Genomic DNA, 10000 nt, shown 5'->3' with positions numbered 1-10000 from the left:
GATAACAGTCCAGTGATATTGCCTCAAAGTGTCCATTGGACATCGACAGGCAGCAATGGACACTGTCGTGATTTGAGTGGCAATGTCGCTAGATGAGGGACAAGCGCGGCGTCCTCTTCGGTCACTGGTTATGTGCGTGGGACAAATGATCATGGCGCTCCATTGAGATTTTTTTTATTTCAATTGCAAAATTTCAGGAAGGTGGGGGAACTTATGCCTGGAGAAAACGCGAGAAAGGAAAAGGAAGAGAGAAGGATGGGAGCCTAATAACAAAGGAAGCGTTAGAAGAATGGTAGGTTACACAAATGAGGAATACAGAAATGGTAGGTTACACAAATGAGGAATACAGAAATGATAGGTTACACAAATGAGGAAAACGGAAATTGTAGGTTACACAAATGAGGAAAACAGAAATGGTAGGTTACACAAATGAGGAAAACGGAAATGGTAGGTTACACAAATGAGGAAAACAGAAATGGTAGGTTACACAAATGAGGAAAACGGAAATGGTAGGTTACACAAATGAGGAATACAGAAATGATAGGTTACACAAATGAGGAATACAGAAATGATAGGTTACACAAATGAGGAAAACGGAAATGGTAGGTTACACAAATGAGGAAAACAGAAATGGTAGGTTACACAAATGAGGAAAACCAGAAATGGTAGGTTTACCATGATGGAATACAGAAATGATAGTTACACCAAATGAGGAAAAACAGGAAAATGGTAGGTTCAGAAATGAGGAAACGGAAATGGTAGGTTACACAAATGAGGAAAACAGAAATGGTAGGTTACACAAATGAGGAAAACGGAACATGGTAGTTACACAAATATGACAAGAAAAGGTAGTTACACAAATGAAGGAAACAGAAATGGTAGTTACACAAATGAGGAAAACAGAAATGGTAGGTTACACAAATGAGGAAAACGGAAATGGAATTCCCAAGAAGAAGAAAAACTAAGCCTTTGAATCTCGGAATCAAAGGTTTGTTTTGTTAGTAACCCAAGAGTAAATGTGGGAAGAGGTGGTCTGACAGGTGGTGCGAGACCTCCTAAGAGGAGGAAGTTTTCTCCCCATGTACTAAACAGGAAAGTGACCCAAACAGTACCTATGGAGAGAGAGAGAGAGAGAGAGAGAGAGAGAGAGAGAGAGAGAGAGCTTCACCTTATGACAAAGTAGAAGAGGTGGGGAGTTGAAGTGAGAGTGGGAACATTGTTCAGACATAGCCTTAGACTGAATCCTTTTGACGAATGAGATGAAGGAGGAAAAGCCCCAAATGGTGGCTGGTATGTAAACTCCTGGTTTTTTGACTCCCGGCAAATTGAAATCCGGTTTCTTTAACACCCGGTAATTTTACACCCAATGTACGTAAATAGATTATTTAGGAAGCATATTATTTTGAAATAGCTAAGGGAAATTACCTTATTTAGGAAATAGAAATGACATGATTTGATTATTTAATAAGTCGAAGGCTTTGTTTATACATTATTTATTTTTTTCAAGAATGTAAGTAATATTTAGCAGTTCCTGTTGGTATAAAGTCATATTTTATAACCATGCCTCGTGCCATTTTTAGCACCCGTGGAGGAAAGAAACTCGTAACTGACTTAGATTACATTTACGAAAGGCAGAAAACAAACGCTGATTGGATAATATGTTATTGGAAGTGTGAGGTGAATACTTGCAAAGCACACCTGTTAACGTATGTAGGCGTGCTCTGCAACTCTTCACTTCACAGGTCCAATAAAATTTTGACCAATCAGCCTTTGTCTTCTGCCTTTTCGTAAGTGTAAATAGTATCATCCTCTTTCCTCTACGGGTACTACGAAGACATGGTAATAAAAAATTCCTTTGTACCGACCGCAGCTCGGATGAAACTGCTAAATGCTACTTATATACTTGCAAAAAATGTATATGTAAACTGTTTCTTCAACTTACGAAACAACCAAATTATGTTATTTCCATCTCATATTTCTTTTAGGCTCTAATATATAGAAGTGATTTCCGGCCTAATCGGTTTTTGTACGGTTTCTCTTTTGTTAGGAAACATCAGGCATCTTTCATTTTCTTGGATATATTCTGGTGCATTTTATTTTCAGTGGTATATGTTTATCTTTAATTTTGATGGGTAATTTGTGGCATAACTGGTTTTTAGGGTAATTTCCTGCATAATTAATTTTCAGTTGTAATTTCTGACTCTTCTTTTAATTGTAAATTCAAGCATCTGTGATACCTGAAGGTAATTATTGGAATTTTCACTTTTCGGGATAGTTTCTATATCTTTGATTTGTAGGAGTATTTTGTGGCTATCTATCATTTGTACGAGTAATTTCTGGCTATTTATCCTTTGTTCGAGTAATTTCTGGCTATCTCTCATTTATTCGAGTAATTTTTGGCTATCTATCATTTGCAGTAGTAATTTCGGACTATCATTTGTACGAGTAATTTCTGGCTATCTATCCTCTGTACGAGTATTTTCTGGCTATCTCTCATTTGTTGGAGTAATTTCTGGCTATCTATCAATTGTACGAGTAATTTCTGACTGTCTATCATATGTAGCAGTAATTTTTGGGTATCATTAGCAGGGGTAATTTCCGGCTATCTCTCAGTTGTAGGAGTAATTTATGGCTATCTGTCATTTGTAGGAGTAATTTCTGGCACCTTTAACTTGCAATGGCAATGTCTATAAGCTTTAATTTTCAATTTTAATGTTTGGCATTTGTACTTTTTAATTTGCAATTTCTGGCATTTTTTCTCTTGGAAAATGATTGCTGGCATCATTATTTCTGGCACAGTTTACATTTGCTATGATAATCATTAAGGCAATTTCTCTCATTTTTATTTTAAGAGAAATTTCTTGCATCTTGAAATTGGATGATTTTTTGGCATCCTTAATTTTCAGGAGGTAATTTCTTGCATCATTCATTTATTAGGGTAATTCTGGTGATGTAAAATTGTTCATGTTTTTAATTTGTAAGTTTAATTTTTGGGGCCATTGGGTATGAACGGTTATTTGTGACATTATTAATTATCAGACGTAATTTTTGGCACCTTTTTATTTCTGGGTAATTTCTTGCTCCTTTTTTGGAGCCTTTATCTCTCAATTTAGAACGGGGAAATGACGAAAAAAGATTATGAATGCAAAACAAACTATAAACAAACAAGGAGCAAGGGCAAACATGCAAAGCAACATACCAGCCCTTTTGCTAATGGCCCACGAAAGCTTGGCTCGTTCCGCAATGGGTACTACTGTCTTCGGGTTTCATTACAACGCATCATGAACCAGATACCGACTCTGGCCGGAATTCCAATGCAAATGACTGCTCGTGCTGGTTTCCTGGGGTTGGTTGGCGGATTTGGAATGGGGAGCCAGGCATTACGTTATTGGTGAGTCATGTTATCGCGTTCCCTCGTTGCAGGAGGAGAAAAGGGAGTCGTGAACAGTAGTGGTAATGGATACCATCATTGCATTATTTTCTATAAATAAGGGAAGTAAGGAGCTCGACTAAACAATCCTAGGAATTATATAAAAAGTGAGGACTTCGACGAGGCAATCCTAGGAATCATATAGAAAAGTGAGGACCTCGACGAGGCAATCCTAGGAATCATATAGAGAAGTGTGGACATCGACGAGGCAATCCTAGGAATCATATAGAAAAGTGAGGACCTCGACGAGGCAATCCTAGGAATTGCATAGAAAAGAAAAGTGAGGACCTCGACGAGGCAATCCTAGGAATCATATAGAAAAGTGAGGACCTCGACGAGGCAATCCTAGGAATCATATAGAAAAGTGTGAACCTCGACGGGGCAACCCTTGGAATTATATAGAAAAGTGAGGACCTCGACGAGGCAATCCTAGGAATTGCATAGAAAAGAAAAGTGAGGACCTCGACGAGGCAATCCCAGGAATTATATAGGAAAGAAAAGTGAGGACCTCGACGAGGCAATCCTAGTTACCCATATGTAGATATTCAAGCGAATATAGAATCCATGACATCTGATTCTTATAACCCTGCAGTCATTGGTTGTCTGTATAATTTTAAACAAATAAAAAATAAAAGCATTTGTAGCACTTCCGGTTTTCACAGACCTTTAGCATGACCTCTCTCTCTCTCTCTCTCTCTCTCTCTCTCTCTCTCTCTCTCTCTCTCTCTCTCTCTAGGTTTTCATGTGGAGGAAACATTACAATGTTTGTTAGTTAGCTATTGTGCATATATATATTTGATTATTAGATAGGTTGATTAATTTTAGTGACGCTGATAAGAATATTGTGTCTCAGTGGCTTCCATGTTTGATTGATAAATTCCTCTGATAGTGAAGCATTATATCTTTGTGGAAAAATTTTATTGGTGTAATTACCTTACATTGTAAGTATTGGTCGTTTATATTTTTAAGGGAAAAACTGGCAGTAGCATTTAGTTTCGACTTGATATATCTATAACGTTTGGTGATAGTTTTTATTGGCATTTTGAACTGAAAGTGAGTTTTTATTGGCATTTTGAACTGAAAGTGAGACCAAGCAGCAGTCTTTTTCGACTGCTCCTTTTCTTTGCAACTGAGCGTTAGTGACAAAACTTCCGAATCATGTGAATATGTGTTCCGGTGGAAGTTTCTATTGATTAAAGGGGAAAAATATGAATAATGTTGACAGCTTCCCTCAAAATTACTCTTTAAGAAAATTGGGCATTGGGGCCAATGTGTTTCTCCTTCGTGTGTAAAGGATATCAGTAGCGGATTAAATTTTTGTAGACTTTATACAATTTTAAAAATTTTCATGCGGAAATAAGTGGTCTGACAATTTCAGTTGCCTTTCCTTTGTATGAATCTGTTCGTATTGAATATTTACCGAATATAATCGTAGGCGACAATTCTTGGTGAAACTATCTATTGACTTTATACTGAACAAAATCATTGGTGCAGTTGACTAATTACTGAATAAAAGCATTGGTACGTGCAATTGACTTTATACTGAATGAAAGCATTGGTACGTGCAATTGACTTTATACTGAATGAGCATTGGTACTATTGACTTTATACTGAATGAAAGCATTGGTACGTGCAATTGACTTTATACCGAAGGAAAGCATTGGCGAAAATATGCTAAATTAAATATGTTAACTTCACAGAGTGGATAATAGCGCTGCTAGAAACACCTGCCAAGTTTTGTCACCGAACGAACACGGTGTGAACATGTATCACAATTCCCTTCGACTCTTCATTAAAGGAATAGAAACACAATGAAATTAACTTGCCAACATTTGTTGCAAATCGTCCAACCGCAAAATGATTGAGGCAGGTCAGTTGAAGCTCCATTAAAATCTGCTGTATATTTTGACACGCTGTTCAATCCGCTTAGGAATTATTTCACAGGTAATTCTTTGACCTTTGACAGCGCTTCCGGGGTGTGGTAGATTGCACAGGTATTCGGCTTCTTTTTTTTTCCCAGTTATCGGAAATATAGTTGCGTTTGGAAATAGTAATTTTATATTAATTAATAGGTAATTGAAGAGCAGATGCGACGTTCTACAGGTAATAAGCTTCTTATGTTAATCACGGTTAATGTTATTAATATGTTATTTATTCCCTCACTGCTGCTTCTTGCTTAGGTTCTGATGGCTCATCAGAAAATAATATAGAAAAGGATGTTGTACCTCTCAAGCACGTGTGACCTGAACGAAAACTCACTGAAATAACTTACCTTCAATTGATGCTGACCGAGTCGCCGGCGCGGGTTCGACCTGAAACGAGAAAATTCGTTACGTCAGTCACTGTTAACACGGGAGTTTGTTCTCTGAAATGTGGACTGCGACCTTGATCTTATTTGACAAAAAAGGTCAGGGATGCCTGTGAAGTTGGGGTTAAGGATGGAATGAGTGTGCCCTATTATATTTTATGTCACTGTAGATATTAATGACACAGTATTTTATTACATGCATTTATCAGCAACTGTAGGGTCCATGGTGGGTTACGCCTTACAGCTAACCTTGCGTGGCACACTGTAGACGGTACGGAAACTTCCTTACAGCCTATTTGCTTTCTGTCTTTTATTTTATAATTTGTTGCTACTGATTTTTAGGCCTGGCTGTCCGACTTCTCAAACTCTACCTCATCTCAGTTTTCACCTTTCATTAAGACAATCCAATGAGTCTAGAAACGTAACACAGTGACCTCTCTTAGCTAATTTGCATTAATGAACCTGATTGCCATTGTCAGCATTAATTAAGAAACCCAGCCCCGCCGTTATTAGCTGCTGTATCAATAATTCGATCGTAGATGAGACAACAGTGTGTCGCTTGGTATCATCAAAGAGGAATGCCGTTCGTTCCAAAGCCTCCGACGGCTTCATCTTAAAATCTCGTCTCCTCATGAGATGAAAATAGAACACATCCACAAATGGCTGGAATACTTCGGATCTTCTTCCCAGCTGGTTCCCATTTTCAAATGGGGTCGCCGTTTCGGATGAGCCGTTTCCATCTATTTCTATCCTCCACTTCTGCCTCATCAATTCCCTTCAATTGTAAGTCTCCTCTCACACAGTCCCTCCATCTCTTTCTTGGTCTCCCTCTTCTTCTTCCTTGAACCTCCATCCCCATAGTATGTCTCCCAGCGTGGTCCTCATCTCTCCTCAACAGGTGTCCATGCCATCTCAGCATCCCCTCTTGCACTTTCTTTGGTACTTCCACCACTTTAGTCGATCCCCTTATGCAGTCATTTCGGATCCTATCCTCTCTTGTCACCCGAGACATCCAGTAATTTCCCAGAGAAGTGTTTGAATTACTGCATGCGTTCATATCGATACTTGTGTACCTCTTCCGTCAAAAACAAAAATATTAGAGAGGGCTGAGACTATAAGTCCCGCCCCACGGTATGTTGCGTACCGTTCCGGAGCTGAGACCTGTGTGCTTTCATTCTGAATAATTGTGTTTTAACCACTGAAGAGATAGGCTTCCCTCAGACGTGTGTTGTTGGATGGAAGTAATTGTAAACATGCAGTTTATTACCGTAGACTATTCGTTTGTTACAAGAGGAAAATTTCATGAAGATTATTATTATTATTATTATTATTTTATTATTATTATTATTATTATTATTATTTTTTAGGCAATGGAAATCCATTATTTTTCTATACTAGCTTTTGCGGAGTAAAAAAACGAAGTAGTGTGAAAAGGAAAATATATAACAAATTATCATCATCGTTATTTTATTCAGACTGTGTCTATTTTAAAGTGAATCAAACGAAAGCGTTCATAAACTTACACTAAACACATCGAAAATTGAATACTGTGAGACAATGAAGGGGAGTTTTAAATGTAATAATAAAATTGTCTAAGAATCATGTGATGGATAAATTAATGCTTGAATGAACGACATTCTAGTAATAACAATATAGTAGGTCAGTAAAATGTAGGCAGTGGATCATGGTGCATTAAAATAGCATTACAGCATGAATTACATGACAAGCTCATGACGTGACGTGTGGAATTTGATAATTATGAAACATTGTGTGCTTATTTAAATTATGTAAAAAAAGATAAATAAATAAACCTTTTTTGACAACTGTACTTAACAGCAGTTGTGTAAATTAAAGGGAAAAGATCCCAGACTGATATATACGTAGGTGTGCATATATATATATATATATATATATAATATATATATATATATATATATAATATATATATATATATATATATGCATATATATATATATGTGTATATACATACATATTTGTGTATGTATATTATGTTATATATATTATATACATACATTTAAATATATGCATATATATATATATATATATATATATATATATATATATATATATATATATATATTATACACTGACACGAAAAGAAATATCTTCCATGGCCATGATGCTTAGCGTTAGAGCGGCTTTAAATGAACTTGTTATTACGGGGCTGGCGTTCCCACGAGTCTGACGTGTTAATAAGTAAACGCAGTAATCTTATTTCACGCTTTACCTAACGCACATGTTTTGTCTGGCCTTCCTTTTAGCTTTTTGTTGCAGGATTTGGGCTTCAATACGACCTATTGCCGCCTGCAACTGACTGCTGAGATTTGCTGTAAGTTCCAATTACTCTTGATTTATTCGTTTTACGAAGCTGTAAGCTTATACCAGGATTTAGTCTTATTATGTCGACCCTCTCTCTCTCTCTCTCTCTCTCTTGGGATATGGTTTTAATATAGTTACTTAACGCGTATATAATAAGCAAAGCATGGCCAATAAGAAGTATTTATTGCATTTTGCACGTTCAGCTTTTAACCGTTAGGTATTTTAATTTGTATATGTAATATTCAAGTTTAATATCTTCTTGCGTAGCCTTTGTATTTATATTTCTCTCACAGGCAAGTTCAAGCAAAGGACCTCTATGCTCGACTCCCGTGGATGTTTGGTGAGTGTTGATTTCACTTCTTGTATATATACATATATGTGTATATATATAATATATATATATATAATATATATTATTATCTCCTCTATATAATTATATATATGGTATATAAAGTATGGCGTATCTTGCGTGTTGTATTAATTTTATTTTTTTTTTGAACTTGTTTATTTATTTGAATATCTTTGTCACAATGTGACTTCACAGAGCATGCCCATGAAATCTTCAATCGGCGATTTCCACCCAAGCCAGCAAATGATAAAAAAAAAAAAAAAAAAAAAATCTCATGACATGAGGTAACAATGCTCCGTTTCCTCCTGGTGATACACTTTCTCGCGTTGGAGAGAACCATGCACCTTGTTTGCTCTCTTAAAAGATGGTCTTTGCGCCCCCCCCCCCCCAGCTTTATGATACGGGTCTTTCTTTCCCCCTTCAATTGCTAGGCAGCAGAGCTTGTTTGCTTGCGCGCATGAAAGAAAGCAGGTCCTTTGGAAAGGACCCACAGTGTTCTATTCAAGAACGCGAAGAGATGAAGCAAGCCTTGCCACACTTGACTTTTTTAAGTCGTTCAGGTTAGATTCCGAGTTGTCTTGCTTTCGTGTTAGTATGTTCCTTGAGGAGCTGCAGGTCGTCCACATCTGTGTCATAAGTCGTCCTCTTTCTGCTCTCTACCTCCAGAGGAGGTGCGTGATTCTGAAGACTGTAGTCGTTGTTGTATTTAATGAACGACTTTGTAGCAGTGGGATAACTTAAGTATGAGGAGGGAGACGACTTTGCACTGATGAATAAGACTTGTGGTGCACAGCGGCCCAATTTAGTATAACGAGTGATGTAACTTATCGGAAAAATTCAGACGACTTAGTATGAAAAACCTGATTTGTGGAATTAGACGCTGTAATTCGCGGAGACGACTTTCGTTTAAGAAGTGGACTGACAAGTGGAATAGAGCGACCTCCTAAAGTAGATTCACATCAACCGTGCAATTGATGTCTAGGCCAGTCTCTTACGACGCTCCTGATTGGCTGTTGATAAGCCAATCACAGGGCTGGAAACTCTCAGTCTCTCTCGAGAGTTCACATGGGTAGGATCTACTATGTTCCACCTCTCCTGAAGAATACGTCTTTCAAAAGTATTCCTCAGTAGAGGTGGGACATACATCCTTCCGATGTGAACTCTCTCGAGAGACTGAGAGTTTCCAGCGCTGTCATTGGCTTATCAACAGCCAATCAGGAGCGCCATAAGGGATGGGCCTAGACATCAATTGCACGGTTGATGTGAATCTACTTTAGGAGGTCGCTCTATTCCACTTGTCAGTCCACTTCTTAAACGAAAGTCGTCTCCGCGAATTACAGCGTCTAATTCCTCAAATCAGATTTTTCATACTAAGTCGTCTGAATTTTTTCGATAAGTTACATCACTCGTTATACTAAATTGGGCCGCTGTGCACCACAAGTCTTATTCATCAGTGCAAAGTCGTCTCCCTCCTCATACTTTAGTTATCCCACTACTACAAAGTCGTTCATTAAATACAACAACGACTACAGAGTTAGAATCATAGTACTTATAAGTCGTCCTACTTCGTTCT

At 37.5% G+C, this 10000-nt stretch overlaps 1 protein-coding gene across 1 annotated transcript in view; it reads right to left on the bottom strand.

Annotated features, from left to right (window-relative positions):
* Positions 1-10000, bottom strand: part of LOC135202853 (solute carrier family 7 member 14-like) — a 785318-nt gene that overhangs the window by 472029 nt on the left and 303289 nt on the right. Inside the window, exon 2 of the mRNA XM_064232312.1 lies at positions 5703-5742. The gene's annotated coding sequence lies outside the window, so the exon portion shown is untranslated. The remainder of the gene's footprint in view (positions 1-5702; positions 5743-10000) is intronic.

Source organism: Macrobrachium nipponense, chromosome 33 (assembly GCF_015104395.2).
Source record: "Macrobrachium nipponense isolate FS-2020 chromosome 33, ASM1510439v2, whole genome shotgun sequence".
NCBI classification, from domain to species: Eukaryota; Metazoa; Arthropoda; class Malacostraca; order Decapoda; family Palaemonidae; genus Macrobrachium; species Macrobrachium nipponense.
This window is presented reverse-complemented; position numbering and strand designations above follow the sequence as displayed.